The sequence below is a fragment of the Ovis canadensis genome, chromosome 2, assembly GCF_042477335.2.
Source record: "Ovis canadensis isolate MfBH-ARS-UI-01 breed Bighorn chromosome 2, ARS-UI_OviCan_v2, whole genome shotgun sequence".
Taxonomy (NCBI): domain Eukaryota; kingdom Metazoa; phylum Chordata; class Mammalia; order Artiodactyla; family Bovidae; genus Ovis; species Ovis canadensis.
The window spans coordinates 2,246,258-2,266,237 of record NC_091246.1 but is presented as its reverse complement, the minus strand read 5'-3'; the positions used below and the strand labels follow the sequence as shown (position 1 = coordinate 2,266,237).

Below are 19,980 nucleotides of genomic sequence, written 5' to 3'. Positions count from 1 at the left end.
CTTGCAGTTCTGGAAGTGAGGAGTCCAAGATCAAGGCTCAGCAGGGTTGGTTTCTTCTGAGGAGCCTGAGGGAAGCGTCTGTCCCAGGTCTCTCTTCTTGACTTGTAGGTCAGTTTCTTTTCTTGCGCTTTCGTCTTGTCTTCTCTCTGTATACTTCTGTGTCCAAATCCCCTCTTCCTATAAGGACACCAGTCATATTGGATTAGAGCCTAGCCTAATGACCTCATTTTAACTTAATTACCTCTTTAAAGACCCTACCTCCAAATACAGTCACATTCTAAGGTGCTGGGGGTTAGGATTTCAACATACGACTTTTAGGGGAACCCAGTTCAGCTTCTAATACCACATATGACTATGGTGTATCCAAATATTTCTCTTGTTTTCTCATATCCATATCTCTGAGGTATTCAAAACCATTTATGTTCAAAGGTACCGGGTAACACAATGTACCAGGTAACCTACTTATGAGTGATTTTTTTCTAGACATGATTTATTTTTATTAAATACTAAATGGAAAGTCCTTGGTTAGGAGGGATTACTCTGCTAGGAATGTTGCTCCATCTAGTGACTGCTGTATTCAACTACTTTTGTCAAAATTATAAAAATGAAAAATGGAGAATTATGTTGGAGACAATGTTCTCTTTTCAATAGGTTATTATTCACAGGGCACTATGGAGTCATGGTGAAAACAATATTTCTTTCCACCATTGTATGTGGAAGGAAAGAGAGGTGTCTATAATGACACTATTTGTAGTAATCGAGTAATAGTAGTATCATCATTTACTATCACCACCAATTGCTATTTATTTTTTTATCCCCTGAGGAAACCAAGACTGGGTTTACTCCCTTGGCCGAGATCTCACAAATTTTAAGTAGTGTTGCCCTCAAGTCTGTATAACTCCAGAGTTTAAGCTCTTAATCGTTCAGAATAAATAAGCGAAACAGAAGGACTCAAACATTTCATAATACAGCCTTGATGCATGACACATCTAAGCATGCATCCAAATGAGTGCTCGTGTGTCTTCAGTCTTGATACAGATGCTTAATCTTTACCTTGAAAGGCTGCTTTACTGTTCAGTGTTTGCATTGATATGTTGTGTCAAAATGTGTCTGTTTTAGGTAATGAATTTATAAAGGACACAATCTACAACCAGGTCAGCATCATATAGCTTATTGTATACCTTGAATTACATGGGACATTTAAAATAACTATTTAGAAGCTTGGACGTTTTGGCGGTTTCAAAGAATGGTTTTTGTTTCTCTATTATGCAAGTTGAATGGGGCAGCTAAACTGCCTGGAGACACCAAGAGCAGCTTCTGCAGGAAGCTGAGTGCAGTAGACAAATCCAAGTTAGAAAAGGATGCCTTTGGAATACAGAGGATGCCTCTGTAAATGCACGTGGGTATGTCAGAGCTTGATATTGGGGGAAATGTATGTAATCAGATATGCAGGGATTGAAAGTGATAAGAAATGACAATGGACTAGAAAGCATATACCAAACTTAGAAGATAATTATGAAGCTGTAACTTATGAATGATCTTGACAAGAGGGATGGAATGACCCCTCTTGTCAAGATCCTGTAACAGAGAATCTGAATAGGCCTTCATCTATTAAAGAAATTAACTAAGTGATAACCTTCTGAAACAGACAGTACTGGGCCCAGATGTGGTCCCTGTTGATTTCTACCAAACATTTAAGAAAGAAATTATACCAGTTCTCTACAATCTGTTCTATAAAATAGAAACGGAATACTTCCTAACTCCTTCTATGAGACCAGCATTACTCTGATACCAAAATCAGACAAACACATTACATAAAGGAGAACTATAGACCAATGTTGCTCATGAAGAGAGGCACAAAAGTTCTCAACAAAATGTAAGCAAATGTCATCCAACAACATATAAAAAGAATTAGATGCAGTTACATATGAAATGGTTCAGCATTTAAAAATCAGTCAGTATAATCTATCACATCAGCAGGATAAGAAAAGTCACGTGATCCTATCAACAGATGCAGAAAAAACATTTGACAGAATCCAATACTCATAAGAACTGAGTAAATAGAAAGGAATAGAGAAAGCTTCCTCAACTTGATAAAGAACATGTACAGAAAAGTTACAGTGAACGTCATACTTAGCAGTGAGACACTAGGAGCTTTCCCCACTAAGATCAGGAGCAAGGCAACTCGTTTCCAACATCGTACTGAAGTCCTGAAAGTGAAAGTGATAGTCGCTCAGTCGTGTCCGACTCCGCAACTCCTTGGACTGTAGCCCACCAGGCTCCTCTGTCCATGGGATTCTCCAGGCAAGAACACTGGAGTGGGTTGCCATTTCCTTCTCCAATGCATGAAAGTGAAAAGTGAAAGTGAAGTCGCTCAGTCGTGTCTGACTCTACCATGTCTTAAATGCTTACTGTATGCCAGGAATGATAGTATCTCCTTTAATCCTCATAAACACCTTGCCTGGTAGTTTTCAACCCCATCCTAAATTGAGGAAGCTGAGATGGAAAATAATTTGGTCAGAGTTGCTTTGGGAGACAGCATAGAGGAGTCGTGAAGACCATGGGCGCTGTCGCCCCCCTGCCTGGGTTAGAATCCTCGTCCCACCATCTCATAGCTCTCTGACCTTGGGCAAGTTATTTAACACCCTTAAGCTTCATTTTCCTCATCTTCAAAATGGAAGAGTAAGTGAGATAACCCATGTAAAGTGCTCAGCACAATGCCTGGCACATAGTAAGCAACTTTGCATGTGTTAGTGGTTGCTAAAAGTAATTGTATATTATATAGACTTTATATACTAATTTTTATTATTACAATAAGCAAGCAACACCACAGATTTAAACTTAGGTCACTCTGACGCTAAAGCTCCCCCATTTCCCTCTAATCAGCACCATCTCTGTAAGTTTTTAGTCACTGTTGAAGACAGAACCGACTCTCTTTAAATCGCTTAGACTCTGTGAAAGAAGATGTGCCAGTCTTATCAGCTAGGACAGAGTAGATTCTGTTGCATTAATGAGGATTGGAAAAGACCTTGATGCTGGGAAAGACTGAAGGCAAGGGGAGAAGGGGATGACAGAGGACGAGATGGTTGGGTGGCGTCACTGACTCAGTTTTGAGCAAGCTCTGCGAGGTGGACAGGGAAGGACAGGGGAGCCTGGCATGCTGCAGGCTGTGGGGTCTCAGAGTCCGACATGACTGAGGCACTGAACAACAGCAGCAATGAACAGCTTTCGTATTTCCATGATTTTTCACAAAAGTCTTTATTTCTTACTCCTGGGATGACAGAGGCTTTTTCATCACGGTCAGCCAGGGATCTCAGCTGATGGGAGCTCCACCTTGACGTGTACTTCCACCATCACAACGGAAGGGAAAGGGGTGCAGTGACTTGTGCACTGTCTCTTGAAGCTTCTGCCGAAAGGCACACGTGCACCGCTGTCTAGGTTTCTGGACGGAGGCCAGTAACTTAGCCGGGTCCAACTTCAGACAAGCAGGGAAAAGTGTGGTTCTCCGAGTTTAGGAAAGAGGGAATTAAGTAAACATCAGTGAGCAGCATTAAGTGACTACTGATACCAATAATTTGAATTTTTTTTAGTTTCCTAAGTGGATATTTATATTTTCAATTTCTAAATCTGCCCCCACCCTTTCTTATGTATATAGGTCTTCCTTGACTTGTGATGGAGTAATGTCCCAATGAACCTAAGTTGAAATCATAAGTTGAAAATATTATAAGTCAAAAATGCATTTGGTGCACCTAACCCACAGAACGTCATAGCATAGCCTAGCCTACCTTAAGCGTGCCCGGAACACTTACATCAGCCTACTGCTGGGCTAAGTCATGTCACGCAAAGCCCGTTTTATAACAAAGTGTTGGCTCTCTCGTGCAGTTTATTGACTTCTGTATTGGCAGTGAAAACAGGACAGTTGTGTGGGTACAGAATGGTGGTGAGTGTATCTGTTGTTTCCCCCTGTGATTGTGCGGCTTACTAGGAACTGTGGCTGCCCAGCATCAGAGAGAATGCCATTGCTAGCCTAGTTCAGTTCAGTTGTGATTGTGTGGCTTACTAGGAACTGTGGCTGCCCAGCATCAAGAGAGAATGCCATTGCTAGCCTAGGAAAGGGTCAAAATTCACAATTCAAAGTACAGTTTCTTCTAAAGGCATATCCCTTTCACACCATTCTAAAGTCAAAGTCCTAAGTCGAAGCATTGTAAGTCAGGGATCATTTGTATAAGTTCTTCAGGAAAAAAGCCTAAATATGGTTTCAGAGAAACACTTATCTTTCAGAGAGATTATATCAGAATTGTCTGGAGACTTTTTCAAGATCATGTGCCCAGACCCCACCCAAGAAATGGAAATTTCTTCAGGTCAAGCTCTACATGTGTATCTTTTGTAAAAGCTCCCCAGATGGTTCTAGTTTTCTCTCTGTTGTGACTATGCAATTGTAAACTCATATTTGTTTTCAAGGATTACGCGTAAGACAGATGGGAAGAAACAGCTGAAAGGGTCAGAAAGAGGAAGGTATCTCTGCAGAAATTACAACCTGGGTGTAGCAGAGTTCTTGGCTCAAGCTGAAGCCTTGCTTACCTCACAAGTCAGTGTATCTGACTTGTGGCATGCCTAGGTGACTTCACGGTTCCATGTATAAAAGGGATCACCAATCCTCATGAGAAAAACCTCATTTTAAGTTTAGGAGTGGCTGTGCAGCACAGGAGCAGCCAAGAGGAGCTACCCCACGTCCAGGGTCAGGGGCAGCGGCCGAGAGGAGCTACCCCACATCCAGGGTCAGGGGCGGCGGCCGAGAGGAGCTATCCCACGTCCAAGGTCAGGGGCAGCGGCCGAGAGAAGCTACCTAACGTCCAAGGCCAGGGGCGACAGGCAAGAGGAGTTACCCTATGTCGAAGGTCAGGGGTGGTGGCCAAGAGGACCTACCCCATGTCCAAGGTCTGGGCAGTGGCCAAGAGGAACTACCCCATGTCCAAGGTCAGCAGTGACAGCTAAGAGGAGCTATCCCACGTCCAAGATAAGGAGCAGCGGCTGCACTTCACTGGAGCAGCCGTAAAGAGATACCCCAAGTCCAAGGTAAGAGAAACCCAAGTAAGACAGTAGGCGCTGAAAGAGGGCATCAGAGGGCAGATAGACTGAAACCACATTCACAGAAAACTAGCCAATCTAATCACACTAGGACCACAGCCTTGTCTAACTCAATGAAAATAAGCCATGCCATGTGGGGCCACCCAAGACGGATGGATCATGGTGGAAAGGTCTGACAGAATGTGGTCCACTGGAGAAGGAAATGGCAAACCGCTTCAGTATTCTTGCCTTGAGAACCCCATGAACAGTATGAAAAGGCAAAGAGATAGGACACTGAAAGATGAACTCCCCAGGTTGGTAGGTGCCCAAGATGCTACTGGAGATCAGTGGAGAAATAACTCCAGAAAGAGTCAAGGGATGGAGCCAAAGCCAAAACAATACCCAGTTGTAGATGTGACTGGTGATAGAAGCAAGGTCCGATGCTGTAAAGAGCAAACTGAAAGTGATCAAACAGGAGATGGCAAGAGTGAACGTCTACATTATAGGCAGCAAGCTAAGATGGGCTGGAATGGGTGAATTTAACTCAGACGACCATTATATCTACTACTGCAGGCAGAAATCCCTTAGAAGAAATGGAGTAGCCATCATAGTCAACAAGAATCCAAAATGCAGTACTTGTATGCAATCTCAAAAATGACAGAATGATCTCTGTTCGTTTCCAAGGCAAACCATTCAATATCACGGTAATCCAAGTCTATGCCCCGACCAGTAACGCTGAAAAAGCTGAAGTTGAATGGTTCTTGTTGAAGACCAACAAGACCTTCTAGAACTAACACCCCAAAAGACGTCCTTTTCATTATAGGGGACTGGAATGCAAAAGTAGAAAGTCAAGATACACCTGGAGTAATGGGCAAATCTGGCCTTGGAGTACAGAATAAAGCAGGGCAAAGGCTAATAGAGTTTTGCCAAGAGACTGGACTGGTCATAGCAGACATCCTCTTCCAACAACACAAGAGAAGACTCTACACATGGACATCACCAGATGGTCAACACCGAAATCAGATTGATTATATTCTTTGCAGCCAAAGATGGAGAAGCTCTATATAGTCAGCAAAAACAAGACCGGGAGCTGACTGTGGCTCAGATCATAAACTCCTTATTGCCAAATTCAGACTGAAATTGAAGAAAGTGGGAAAAACCACTAGACCATTCAGGTATGACCTAAATCAAATCCCTTATGATTATACAGTGGAAGTGAGAAATAGATTTAAGGGACTAGATCTGATAGACAGAGTGCCTGATGAACTATGGACAGAGGTTCTTGACATTGTACAGGAGACAGGGATCAAGACCATCCCCAAGCAAAAGAAATGCTAAAAAGCAAAATAGCTGTCTGAGGAGGCCTTACAAATACCTGTGAAAAGAAGAGAAGTGGAAAGCAAAGGAGAAAAGGAAAGATATACCCATTGGAATGCAGAATTCCAAAGAATAGCAAGGAGAGATAAGAAAGCCTTCCTCAGGGATCAGTGCAAAGAAATAGACGAAAACAACAGAATGGGAAAGACTAGAGATCTCTTCAAGAAAATTGGAGATACCAAGGGAACATTTCATGCAAAGATGGACTCAATAAAGGACAGAAATGGTATGGACCGAACAGAAGCAGAAGATATTAAGAAACGGTGGCAAGAATACACAGAAGAACTGTACAAAAAAGATCTTCACAACCCAGATAATCATGGTGGTGTGATCACTCATGTAGAGCCAGACCTCCTGGAATGCAAAGTCAAGTGGGCCTTAGGAAGCATCACTACAAACAAAGCTGGTGGAGATGATGGAATTCCAGTTGAGCTCTTTCAAATACTGAAAGATGATGCTGTGAAAGTGCTGCACTCAATATGCCAGCCAATTTGGAAAACTCAGCAGTGGTCACTGGACTGGAAAAGGTCTGTTTTCATTCCAATCCCAAAGAAAGGCAATGCCAAAGAATGCTCAAACTACCACACAATTGCACTCATCTCACATGCTAGTAAAGTAATGCTCAAAATTCTCCAAGCCAGGCTTCCGCAATACGTGAACCATAAACTTCCAGATGTTCAAGCTGGTTTTAGAAAAGGCAGAGGAACCAGAGATAAATTAGCAACATCTGATGGATCATCAAAAAAGCAAGAGAGTTCCAGAAAAACATCGATTTTTGCTTTATTGACTATGCCAAAGCCTTTGACTGTGTGGATCACAATAAACTGTGGAAAATTTGGAAAGAGATGGGAATATCAGACAATCTGACCGGCCTCTTGAGAAATCTGAATGCAGATCAGGAAGCAACAGTCAGAACCGGACATGGAATAACAGACTGGTTCGAAATAGGAAAAGGAGGACGTCAAGGCTGTATATTGTCACCCTGCTTATTTAACTTATATGCAGAGTACATCATGAGAAACGCTGGACTGGAAGAAGCTCAAGCTGGAATCAGGATTGCCTGGAGAAATATCAATAACCTCAGATATGCAGATGACACCCCTTATGGCAGAAGGTGAAGAAGAACTAAAGAGCCTCTTGATAAAAGTGAAAGAGGAGAGAGAAAAAATTGGCTTAAAGCTGAACACTCAGAAAACTAAGATCATGGCATCCGGTCCCATCACTTCATGGCAAATGGATGGAGGAACAGCGCAAACAGTGTCAGACTTTATCTTTTTTGTGCTCCAAACTCACTGAATATGGTGACTGCAGCCATGAAATTAAAAGATGCTTATCCTTGGAAGGAATGTTATGACCATCCTAGATAGCATACTCAAAAGCAGAGACATTATTTTGTCAACAAAGGTCCGTCTAGTCAAGGCTGTGGTTTTTCCTGTGGTCATGTATGGATGTGAGAGTTGGACTGTGAAGAAAGCTGAGTGCCAAAGAATTGATGCTTTTGAACTGTGGTATTGAGAAGACTCTTGAGAGTCCCCTGGACTGCAAGGAGATCCAACCAGTCCATCCTAAAGGAGATCAGTCCTGGGTGTTCATTGAGGGCAGGAGGAGAGGGGACGACAGAGGTGAGATGGTTTGATAGCATAAGCGACTCAATGGACATGAGTTTGGGTAAACTCCGGGATTTGGTGATGGACTGGAAGCCCGACCTGCTGCGCTTCATGGAGTTGCAGAGTTGTACACGACTAAGTGACTGAACTGAACTAAACTAAGTTTAGAGGCTTCTCCCTGCCCCAACTTTTTATTGAAGAAACATTTAATCATAGAGAAGATGAAAAGTATTTCAGTTCAGTTGAATACAGTCACTCAGTTGTGTCTGACTTCACGACCCCATGGATGCCAGTACACCAGGCTTCCCTGTCCATCACCAACTCCCGCAGCCTACTCAAACTCATGTCCATTGAGTCAGTGAAGCCATCCAACATTCGCATCCTCTGTTCTCCCCTTTTACTCTTGCCTTCAATCTTTCCCAGCATCAGGGTCTTTTCAAATGAGTCAGTTCTTTGCATCAGGTGGCCCAGGTATTGGAGTTTCAGCGTCAACCTCAGTCCTTCCAGTGAACACCCAGGACTGATCTCCTTTAGGATGGACTGCTTGGATCTCCTTGCATTCCAAGGGAGTCTCAAGAGTCTTCTCCAACACCACACTTCAAAAGCATCAATTCTTCGGTGCTCAGCTTTCTTTATAGTCCAACTCTCACATCCCATACATGACCACTGGAAAAACCATAGCCTTGACTAGACGGACCTTTGTTGGCAAAGTAATGTCTCTGCTTTTTAATATGATGTTTAGGTTGGTCATAGCTTTTCTTCCAAGGAGCAAGCATTTTTTAATTTCATGGCTGCAGTTACCATCAGCAGTGGAGCCCCCCACTGCCCCGCAAAATAAAGTCTGTCACTGTTTCCATTGTTTTGCAATCTATTTGCCATGAAGTGATGGGAACAGATGCTATGAGCTTAGTTTTATGAATGTTGAGTTTTAAGCCAACTTTTTCACTTTCATCAAGAGGCTCTTTACTTCTTCTTCACTTTCTGCCGTAAGTGTGGTGTCATCTGCATATCTGAGGTTATTGATATTTCTCCCGGCAGTCTTGATTCCAACTTGTGCTTCATCCAGCCTGGCATTTCACGTGATGTACTCTGCATATAGTTAAATAAGCATGGTGACAATATACAGCCTCGACATACTCCATTCCCAGTTTGGAACCAGTCTGCTGTTCCCTGTCCAGTTCTAACCATTTGGAAATAACTTTCTGACGTACTTTTGGTTTCATTGCTATTCTTTACACACACTGCTCAGACTATCTTTTTTTAATGTAAAAGTTGCCATGTTTTTATAGAGTGGCAATGCAGTGATTAGTAAAAGTGTTTGGTCGTGTCAGTGATTTATTTTTCCCCTTCAGTGAAATTACTCAGTTTTGTACTCAGTTAGCAGTCATTGAATCATTCTTAGCTCTATGTCAGATATTTTATTCAGGTGATGAAATCATCAAAAGCCTTTTTTTTGAGACCTTCTAGGCCTTCCAAAGGGGTAGCAAGTTAATTGCCCCTCAGCAGTACTAACGGGCGCATTGGGCATGCACCAGATTGTGACTGCAAGGGAAGTGAGCAGCACCGGGCTGGCATCTAGTAGACTTCATGTTCAGGAGGAGCCTCCTCTCAGGATCCGTCATGGAGTCCCTAATTTAGAAGCAGGTGAACCGCAGCACTAACCAGAGAGCAAGTGAAGTACAGAAATAGGAACAGAAGATGTTTCCTAAGCCTCGCAGTGATCTTAGGCAAGTTGTTGCTTTGTCTTCGGCATCCTTTCGCTTCTCCTGTCTGCCCCTCTTGCGCTTCGTGGTGCTTGGTGCTCGTTACCACGATGCTCCAGTCCATCTGGGCTTGTCTTCTTCTGTCAAAACTCTTTGATCCAGAATTATCTGCATTCATCTTTTGGAGAGTCTCTGATGTTAGAAAAAAAAGCAACTCCATTGTATTGATTTGCCCTAATGAATACACGGGCTTCCCTGGTGGCTCAGATGGTAAGGAATCTGCCTGCAATGTTCGATCCCTGGGTTGGGAAGATCCCTTGGGGAAGGGAATGGCTACCCACTCCAGTATTTTTGCCAGGAGAACTCCATGGACAGAAGAACCAGGTGGGCTACAGTTCATGGGATCACAAACAGTCAGACACGACTGAGCGACTCTGAGAGAAAGAGAGAATGAGTATATGGATTATTAGTAGCCAACCTCTTAATGTGTTCGGATATAATTGATACTTTAAAGAGGAATGCCTATGCAAATGAACTTAAATTTGAAAGAATTTCTTTCATTATTAGATTGTAAAAAAAAAAACTCAGGCTGTTTTAGGAGGGCACATTTAGGGGTAGAGGTGAAAGCAGTTTGGTTATCTTTTGGAGCCCAGTTCTGTGGGTACTTAGAAGCCTAAGCTGTTAGGCCTTTTCAGGTTTACTTCCCTGTGTGAAGAGCCTGTTATTTCTTGAGCTCTCAGTTCTTTCAGAGTTTCTTTTGACGATGGTAGTAGGGATGTTGACTTTATTGTAGGAGTTGTTTGAAAGGTCTTACTTGTATCTTGGTTACTAGGTTACTAGGTATCTTTGTTATTAGATCTCTGCCTCCAGAGACTTAGTGGAGGAGGGAAAACAGATGAAGAAAAGTATGTAATAAGTACTATAATAAAGTTTCTTAGAGGAATTGACATTCAGCAAATATTAACTAGGTGCCTGCTGTGTGCCCAGCACAGCCTAGGTGCTGGGGATATGGTGATAAATAGGACAGGCTTGGTCCCTGCCTCCATGGAGCTTACTGTCTAGTGGTTCCGGACACAGGCTGCAGGCAACATGTTGTCAGGGAAATGTTTACTACATAGAGGTCAGGCAAAACACAGACTTGCTTTCATATTCTATCATGGTAAAGTGGCATTTCATATGAAATGGAAAAGTAGCTGATCAAGTTATTTTGTATGATTATATGGGAATATGTACTCACTGAGCAGGAAGTTCTGGGGAAACAGCTGTTGCCATAGGTCAGTTTAAAGGGGAACAGGCATGATTGAACCATGATGGCTGCCTTTAATGGCATGGGGTAATTTAAAGCAAGCAGGTGACACATTCAGATTGCAGAACAGAAGTATTGCTTTAATGGAGTACAACTGAGAGCCTTTATGGGATAGTGTTGTAAAAAAAAATCTCATAGCTTATAGTCATAGGGCTGAGATAACTGAAAGCCATATTCAGAGATTGATTCTGTGATTTGGTAAATTATGTTAGTACATGAATTCACATACTTTGCAAGCATTTTATATGAATGTCAGGTTAAGCTAGATTAGTGAATAGTGGGGTCTTAACAAATGGAATAGCAGCATATGAAAACATCAAGGCTTAGAGAACCCCAAACTCCTAGATTTATCCAAAATAGATAAATAGATATCTCTGTTGTGGCGCTGTCAACATTTTGGAATGGATTATTTTGTTGTGGGGGCTGCCCTGGGCATCGTGAGATGTTCAGCAGCATCCCTGCCTCCAGCTCCATCCCTGGCCAGTAGCACCCCATCCCTGAGACACAGCAATCAAAAATGTCTCCAGATATTGCCAAACGCCCACCCCCACCCCAGGTGAGGCAAGGGAGGAAATTGCCTCTGGTTTGAGAAGCATTGGATAAATGTTACCTGTTGTGTAAACCTCGCTTGATGAAACCATGACTCAGAGAGAAAACCGAGAAGTCATCTCATGCTCCATCTCCCATCATCATTTATCTAGTAATTCACGCTTAACACTTTGTTAAAATCGTATTAAACACTTTATAAAAGTAAAACAAATTGCAGCTCTAGAGTAAGAATCCATTTGTCAGGGTAAAATGCATAGCTCACTTCACACTTGTTCCATCTGAACATAAATACACACAAGGAATTAGTAATATGAATTCTTTAATATTACAAAGCGTTTCTCAGCTGCTGCACATCCTGGCGTTGAGTAGTATGCTAATTAGTGAAAAAATGGACATGCGACACTCTGAGACTTTAATATACAAGTATCTACTTCATCCATGCTCGGAGAGGATTTGTCCACCTGTTTAATTTGCATTTTCTCTTACCAAAGTGCTTGTGCTGTTCCTCTTCCTTCCATAGCAAAGTCTGTCTGATAGCAGAAGCACAGCCCACACGCCTACACAGGCCTCAGGGACAGTTGCCTTTTATTTAGAGGGGAACGGAGGACAAGAACAAGAGATGCAGAAAAACATCTCCCTGGAGCCCAAATTAAGTTAGTGTCACACCGGGGACCTGTTTGAGGTGACAGATTGTCCTGTGCCAGCACTGGGTGCTGGGCCCTGACTGATACCGATATCCATGTGTTCTTTTATGAATTTATTCTCTCTCATACGTAGGGGGCTCTCTAACAAGTGGGGCCCAGGTGACCAGTTCGAAGGCTGGTGTAGGGTCTTACCATTCAGTGTGTACTGCTTAGGTCACGCCCTTTGTTCCCAGTAGGGCACCTGCTCCACAGCTATTCAGTCATGCTGCGCTTAGCAGTTTAGTCTTTGCAGAAAGCGTTCATGCCACGAGGGAGCGGAACCAGGGCCCTCGCTCCTCTTTTTTTATATTTTGAACCTTTCTATTTGTAAATACTTTTGTTTCTTTAATAACTGTATGGATTTATTTTGGCTGTGCTGGGTCTCCGTTGCTCCACAGGCTTGTCTCTGGTTGTGGGGGGTGGGGGCTGCTCTCCAGTTGTGGTGGGTGGGTGGGTTCTCACTGTGGTGGCTTTTCTTGTGTGGAGCACGGACTCCAGGGAGCACGGGCCTCAGCAGTTGCGGCTCCCAGGATCTGGAGCACAGGCTCAGGAGCTGTGGTGCTGAGTTACTCCTCGGCACATCCTGGACCAGGGATCGAACCTGTGTCTCCTGCGTTGGCAACCAGGTTCTTTACCACTGAGCCATCGGGGAAGCCATTGAAATTACAAAACAAACTTGCAAAGACAGTACAGATTTCCTGTGCGCTCTTCCCCAGGCTCCCCTGAAAGGTAACGTCTTCCATAATCGAGCTGCATTTACCAGAACTAAGACATCAACATGAGTACAATACTGTTAACAAAACCACAAACTTTATTTGGCTTTCCCCAGTTTATTTTTGCTGATGCCCTTTCTCTGTTTCAGAAAGTTACAGTGCATTCAGTCATCATGATCCTTTAGTCTCCAAGCTGTGATAGTTTTTTCTTGGCTTTTCCTTGTCTTTAGTGCCCTTGGCAGTTTTGACGAGTTCAGTTCAGTTGCTCAGTCATATCCAACTATTTGTGACCCTATGGACTGCAGCATGCCAGGCCTCCCTGTCCATTACCAAATTCCAGAGTTTACCCACTCATGTCCACTGAGTCAGTGATGCTATCCAACCATCTCATTCTCTGCCGTCCCCTTCTCCTCCTGCCCTCAATCTTTCCCAGCATCAGGGTCTTTTCAAATGAGTCAGCTCTTCGCATCAGGTGGCCAAAGTATTGGATTTTCAGCTTCAACCTCAGTCCTTCCAATGAACACCCAGGACTGATCTCCTTTAGTATGGACTGCTTGGATCTCCTTGAAGTCCAAGGGACCCTCAAGAGTCTTCTCCAACACCACAGTTCAAAAGCATCAATTCTTTGGTGCTCAGCTTTCTTTATATTCCAACTCTCACATCCATACATGACCATTGGAAAAACCATAGCCTTGACTAGATGGACCTTTGTTGGCAAAGTAATGTCTCTGCTTTTTAACATGCTGTCTAGGTTGGTCATAACTTTCCTTCCAAGGAGCAAGCGTCTTTTAATTTCATGGCTGCAATCACCATCTGCAGTGATTTTAGGGCCCCCCAAAATAAAGTCAATCACTGTTTCCACTGCTCCCCCATCTATTTACCATGAAGTGATGGGACTGGATGCCATGATCTTAGTTTTCTGAGTGTTCAGCTTTAAGCCAATTTTTTCTCTCTCCTCTTTCACCAAGAGGCTCTATAGTTCTTCACTTTCTGCCATAAGGGTGGTGTCATCTGCATATCTGAGGTTATTGATATTTCTCCCAGAAATCTTGATTCCAGCTTGTGCTTCTTCCAGCCCAGCGTTTCTCATGATGTACTCTGCATATGAGTTAAATAAGCAGGGTGACAATATACAGCCTTGATATACTCCTTTTCCTATTTGGAACCAGTCTGTTGTTCCATGTCCAGTTCTAACTGTTGCTTCCTGATCTGCATACAGGTTTTTCAAGAGGCAGGTCAGGTGGTCTGGTATTCCCATCTCTTTCAGAATTTTCCACAGTTTACTGTGATCCACACAGTCAAAGGCTTTGGCACAGTCAATAAAGCAGAAATAGATGTTTTTCTGGAACTCTCTTGCTTTTTGCATGATCCATCAGATGTTGGTAATTTGATCTCTGGTTCCTCTGCCTTTTCTAAAACCAGTTTGAACATCTGGAAGTTCACAGTTCACGTACAGTTGAAGCCTGGCTTAGATAATTCTGAGCATTACTTTACTAGGATGTGAGATGAGTGCAGGTGTGCGGTAGTCTGAGCATTCTTTGGCATTGCCTTTCTTTGGGATTGGAATGAAAACTGCCCTTTTCCAGTCCTGCGGCCGCTGCCGAGTTTTCCAAATGTGCTGGCATGTTGACTGCAACAGTTTCACAGCAGCATCTTTCAGGATTTGAAAGAGCTCAGCTGGAATTCCATCACCTCCACTAGCATTGCTGGTACTGATGCTTCCTAAGGCCCACTTGACTTTGCATTCCAGGAGGTCTGGCTCTACATGAGTGATCACACCACTGTGATTATCTGGGTCATGAAGTTTGTACAATTCTTCTGTGTATTCTGTCACCGCTTCTTAATATCTTCTGCTTCTGTTCGGTCCATACCATTTCTGTCCTTTATTGAGCCCATCTTTGCATGAAATGTTCCCTTGGTATCTCTGATTTTCTTGAAGAGATCTCTAGTCTTTCCCATTCTGTTGTTTTCGTCTATTTCTTTGCATTGATCCCTGAGGAAGGCTTTCTTATCTCTCCTTGCTTTTCTTTGGAACTCTGCATTCAGATGCTTGTGTCTTTCCTTTTCTCCTTTGCTTTTGGCTTCTTTTCACAGCTATTTGTAAGGCCTCCCCAGACAACCATTTTGCTTTTTAGCATTTCTTTTTCTTGAGGATGGTCTTGATCCCTGTCTCCTGTACAGTGTCACGAACCTCCGTCCATAGTTCATCAGGCACTCTGTCTATCAGATCTAGCCCCTTAAATCTATTTCTCACTTCCACTGTATAATCATAAGGGATTTGATTTAGGTCATACCTGAATGGTCTAGTGCTTCCCCACTTTCTTCAATTTCAGTCTGAATTTGGCAATAAGGAGTTCTTGATCTGAGCCACAGTCAGCTCCTGGTCCTGTTTTTGCTGGCTGTATAGAGCTTCTCCATCTTTGGCTGCAAAGAATATAATCAATCTGATTTTGGTGTTGACCATCTGTGATGTCTGTGTGTATAGAGTCTTCTCTTGTGTTGTTGGAAGAGGGTGTTTGCTATGACCAGTGGGTTCTCTTGGCAAAACTCTATTAGCCTTTGCCCTGCTTCATTCTGTACTTCAAGGCCAAATTTTCCTGTTACCCCAGGTGTTTCTTTACCTCCTACTTTTGCATTCCAGTCCCCTATAATGAAAAGGACATCTTGTTTGGGGTGTTAGTTCTAGAAGGTCTTGTAGGTCTTCATAGAACTGTTGAACTTCAGCTTCTTTAGCGTTACTGATCGGGGCATAGACTTGGGTTACTGTGATACTGAATGGTTTGCTTTGGAAACAGAGATCATTCTGTTGTTTCTGAGATTGCATCCAAGTATTTTGGACTCTTGTTGACTGTGATGGCTACTCCGTTTCTCCTGAGGGATTCTTGCCCATAGTAGTAGATATAATGGTCATCTGAGTTAAATTCACCCATTCCAGTCCATTTTAGTTTGCTGATTCCTAGAATGTCGACGTTCACCTTTGCCATCTCCTGTTTGACCACTTCCAATTTGCCTTGATTCATGGACCTGACAGTCCAGGTTCCTATGCAGTATTGCTCTTTACAGCATCGGACCTTGCTTCTATCACCAGTCACATCCACAGCTGAGTGTTGTTGCTTTCGCTCCATCCCTTCATTCTTTCTGGAGTTATTTCTCCACTGATCTCCAGTAGCATCTTGGGCACCTGCCGACCTGGGGAGTTCATCTTTCAGTGTCCTATCTCTTGGCCTTTTCATGCTGTTCATGGGGTTCAAGGCAAGAATACTGAACGGGTTTGCCATTCCCTTCAGTGGATGACATTCTGTCACACCTCTCCACCATGACCCATCCGTCTTAGGTGGCCCCACACGGCTGGCTTATTTTCGTTGAGTTAGACAAGCTGTACTCCATGTGATCAGATTGGCTCATTTTCTGTGATTGTGGTTTCCATCTGTCTGCTTTCTGATGCTCTCTCTCAGTGCCTACCATCTTACTTGGGTTTCTCTACCTTGGACGTGAAGTATCTCTTCACAGCTGCTCCAGCAAAATGCAGCCACTGCTCCTGACCTTGGATGTAGGGTATCTCCTCATGGCCACTGCTCCTGACCTTGGACGTGGGGTATCTCCTCGCAGCCACTGCTCCTGACCTTGGACGTGGGGTATCTCCTCGCAGCCACTGCTCCTGACCTTGGACGTGGGGTATCTCCTCATGGCCACCACTCTTGACCTTGGACGTGGGATATCTCCTCTCAGCCACCGCTCCTGACCTTGGACGTGGGGTATCTTCTCTCGGCCACCGCTCCTGAACTTGGATGTAGGGTATCTCCTCATGGCCGCCACTCCTGAGCTTGGATATAGGGTATTTCCTCTCAGCTGTTCCTGCGCTGCGCAGCTGCTGCCAGAATACTAGAGTGGATAGCCTATCCTTTCTCCAGGGGATCTTCCTGACCCAGGAGCTGAACTAGGGTCTCCTGCATTGCAGGCGGATTCTTTACCAACTGAGCTATCAGGGGAGCCGATTTTGAAGAGTACAGGTCAGGTTCTGTGAGCTGTTCCTCTATTTATGTTTGCCTGGTGCTTGGATTTATGATCACATTGGGAGTATGGATTTGGGGGAGGAATGCCACAGAGATGAGCTGCCCTCTTTGCTGTATCATATCAGAAGAACGGACAGCATGACTTATGACTTACCCTTGGGGTGCTCACTTGGCTAGGGTGGTGTGTCTGTTTCTCTAGTTACTTGTGTCTCTCCATACTGTGTAGTTTTAAAATATCTGTTTATTTGGCTGCACCAAGTCTTTGTTTGCAGCATGCAAACTCATAACTGGCATGTAGGGTCTAGTTCCCTGACCAGGGATTGAACCTGGGCCCCCTGCGTTGGGAGCCTGGAGTCTTAACCACTGGGCCACTGGTAAGTCCTTCTGTACCCTAGTCTTTCGAAGAAAGTTGCTAAGCCCAGACCACACTCTAGGGATAGGGAATGTACTTTAAAAAAAAGCATTCTAGCAGTCCTTATCTAATATCCTTTCTTACCTCTACCTCCAACTGTCCATTCAGTTCCTGAGCCTTTGGAAGATTCTGTGATAGACGACAGTTTCATTCTTGGCTTTCCCTACTATATTCTAAGTCACTTTTCTGCATTCTAGCCTTAATGTTTTATTGCTATTGTATCCTCTTCTTTTCTCTCTGGATTTATAGGATTATGAGTTTTAAAAAAATCCCTTTAAAGTAGTTTTAGTGAAGTTTCAGAGGAAGTGAAATTGAACATTATTGTATTCAGTCTGGCATCTTTATCTGGAAGCCTTAGGGGAAACATTTTTTAATCATCAAAATTTACATGTAATCTGCATTAAACATTGCGATCAGTCAAGAAACTCAGTTCCCAGCTAGAGAAGCAAGGGTTCTAGTGTTGGTTGGTATGCTTGGCCCTGATCATCAAGGGTAAATTATGGTTACTGTTAAAAGCTAGCAGAGTCTGGATACTTCCTCTTACATGCCTAGTTAATCAGTTTAACAAAAAATAAAGTAGGCTTAGATACCTCAGGAATCAAAATTGGGGTCAGCTGACCAGGCAGAGAACTTTAACTGACTGATGCTAGCCAAAGGCAACCAAAGCTTGAATTTATAGGGGAAGGAAGTAAGTGTGGATCATGAGTTTTAAATCATTATAACTAAGCTCAAACACATCTTTATTAAGCAATATAGTAACCATTGCAATCAACACATTTTTGCCAGCAAGAAATAAGCTTGTTTATTCCTATAGCGTAATTTGCTGTATGATTCAGAGAGTTCAAACCAGGGTTCTGTAACAACCTAGAAGGGTGGGATGGGGAGGGAGGGAGGAGGGAGGATTAAGAGGGAGGGGACATAAAAATACTTATGGCTGATTCATGTTGATGTTTGGCAGAAACCAACACAATACTGTAAAGCATTATCTTTCAATTAAAAATGATTTTTAAAAAAGGTAGATTATGGATCATTATAGGCGTTAATATAGTCATGGTGATTAAATATAAACTCCCTGGGTTGGGAAGATCTCCTGGGGAAGGAAATGGCAACCCACTCCAGTACTCTTGCCTGGAAAATCACATGGATGGAGGAACGTGGTAGGCTACAGTCCATGGGGTCGCAAAGAGTCAGACACGACTGAGTGACTTTACTTTAACTTCATGATTAAAAAAAAAAAAGTCTGTGTTTCAGGATTTGACAAACTCTTGGAAAACATATCCTGCCTCCTGCTAGTTACAGAAGTATTTTCCCTGGGAAAAGTCACTGATATGCCTGAAGAAGTGGTAGTCGGTTGGCGAGAGGCCTGGTGAATGTGGCGGATGAGGCAGAACTTCGTGACCCAGTTCATCCAGTTTTTGAAGCGTTGGTCGTGTGGCGTGTGGTTGGGCATCGTCGTGGAGAAGAGTCGGGCCCTTTCCGGTGGCCAGTGCCACCAGCTGCAGCCACTGCGGTTGGCAGTGCATCTCATCCATTTGCCGAGTAGACGGTTTCCCGGGGGCTGAGAAAGCTGCAGTGGGTCACACTGGCAGACCCTGAAACAGTAACCAGGATCTTTTTTTGGTGCAAGTTTGGCTTCGGGAAGTGCTTTGGAACTTCTTCCTGGTTCAGCCACTGAGCTGGTCATCGCTGGTTCTCTTTTCACCGCACATCCCATTCCAGTTGAGAAATGGTTCATTGTTGTGTAGAATAAGAGAAGACGCTACTTCAAAATGACCGTTTTTTGACTTGCAGTCAGCTCACGAGGCACCCGCTTACCGAGCTTTTTCACCTTTCCAGTTTGCTTCAAATGAATGCCGAATGACTGGAATGGTTGACACTGAGTTCTTGGGAAACTTCTCATGTAACTTCTCATGTAAGAGGATCCGCTTTGATGATGGCTTTCAGTTGGTCGTTGTTAACGTCCAATGGCTGGCCACTATGCTCCTCATCTTCAAGGCTCTCATCTCCTTTGCAAAGTTTCTTGACCCACCACTGCACTGTATGTTCACTGGTAGTTCCTGGGCCCAATGTGTTGTTGATATTGTGAGTTGTCTCTGCTGCTTTATGGCCCATTTTGAACTCGAATAAGAAAATGACTGGAATTTGCTTTTTCTCTAATATCATTTCTATCTATAGTCTAAAATAAACAGCAAGTAATGTCTTTAGCACACACACAAAAAAACCAACCCATAAAGTGAGAAGTGAGCATTAAAATGATGTATAGCATAACCACATTTATTTAAGAATATATTCCGGTATCAAATGGCAAAATTCAGTGCAAAACTGCAATTATTTTTGTGCCAACCTAATGTTGGTATGTTAAAGGGACGGCTTCTTGACTCTGGCTTCTTGGCCCTTTGTGTCAGTGGAGACCTGCTCTCTATGTATTTGCTCTCTTTCTCTCTCCCTCCCTTGTCTTGCATTTTTCCTCCTCTTCCTCTTCATCTTTTTAAAAGATTTTAAAGAGCAGCTTTGAGATTATAATGAAATTGGGAGGAAGATACAGAGACT

The 19,980-nt window shown here is 43.4% G+C and overlaps 1 long non-coding RNA gene across 5 annotated transcripts in view; it reads left to right on the top strand.

The window, feature by feature from the left end:
* The window catches only part of LOC138433162 (uncharacterized), a 35,666-nt gene that overhangs the window by 4,046 nt on the left and 11,640 nt on the right, over positions 1 to 19,980 (top strand). For 3 of the 5 annotated variants that reach the window (XR_011254155.1, XR_011254156.1, XR_011254153.1), the window contains exon 3: positions 8 to 108. This is a non-coding gene — a long non-coding RNA (uncharacterized lncRNA). Of the gene's footprint in view, positions 1 to 7; positions 109 to 1,119; positions 1,155 to 4,687; positions 5,077 to 19,980 lie in introns of all 5 variants that reach the window. The other 2 variants (XR_011254157.1, XR_011254154.1) reach the window with 2 other exon arrangements.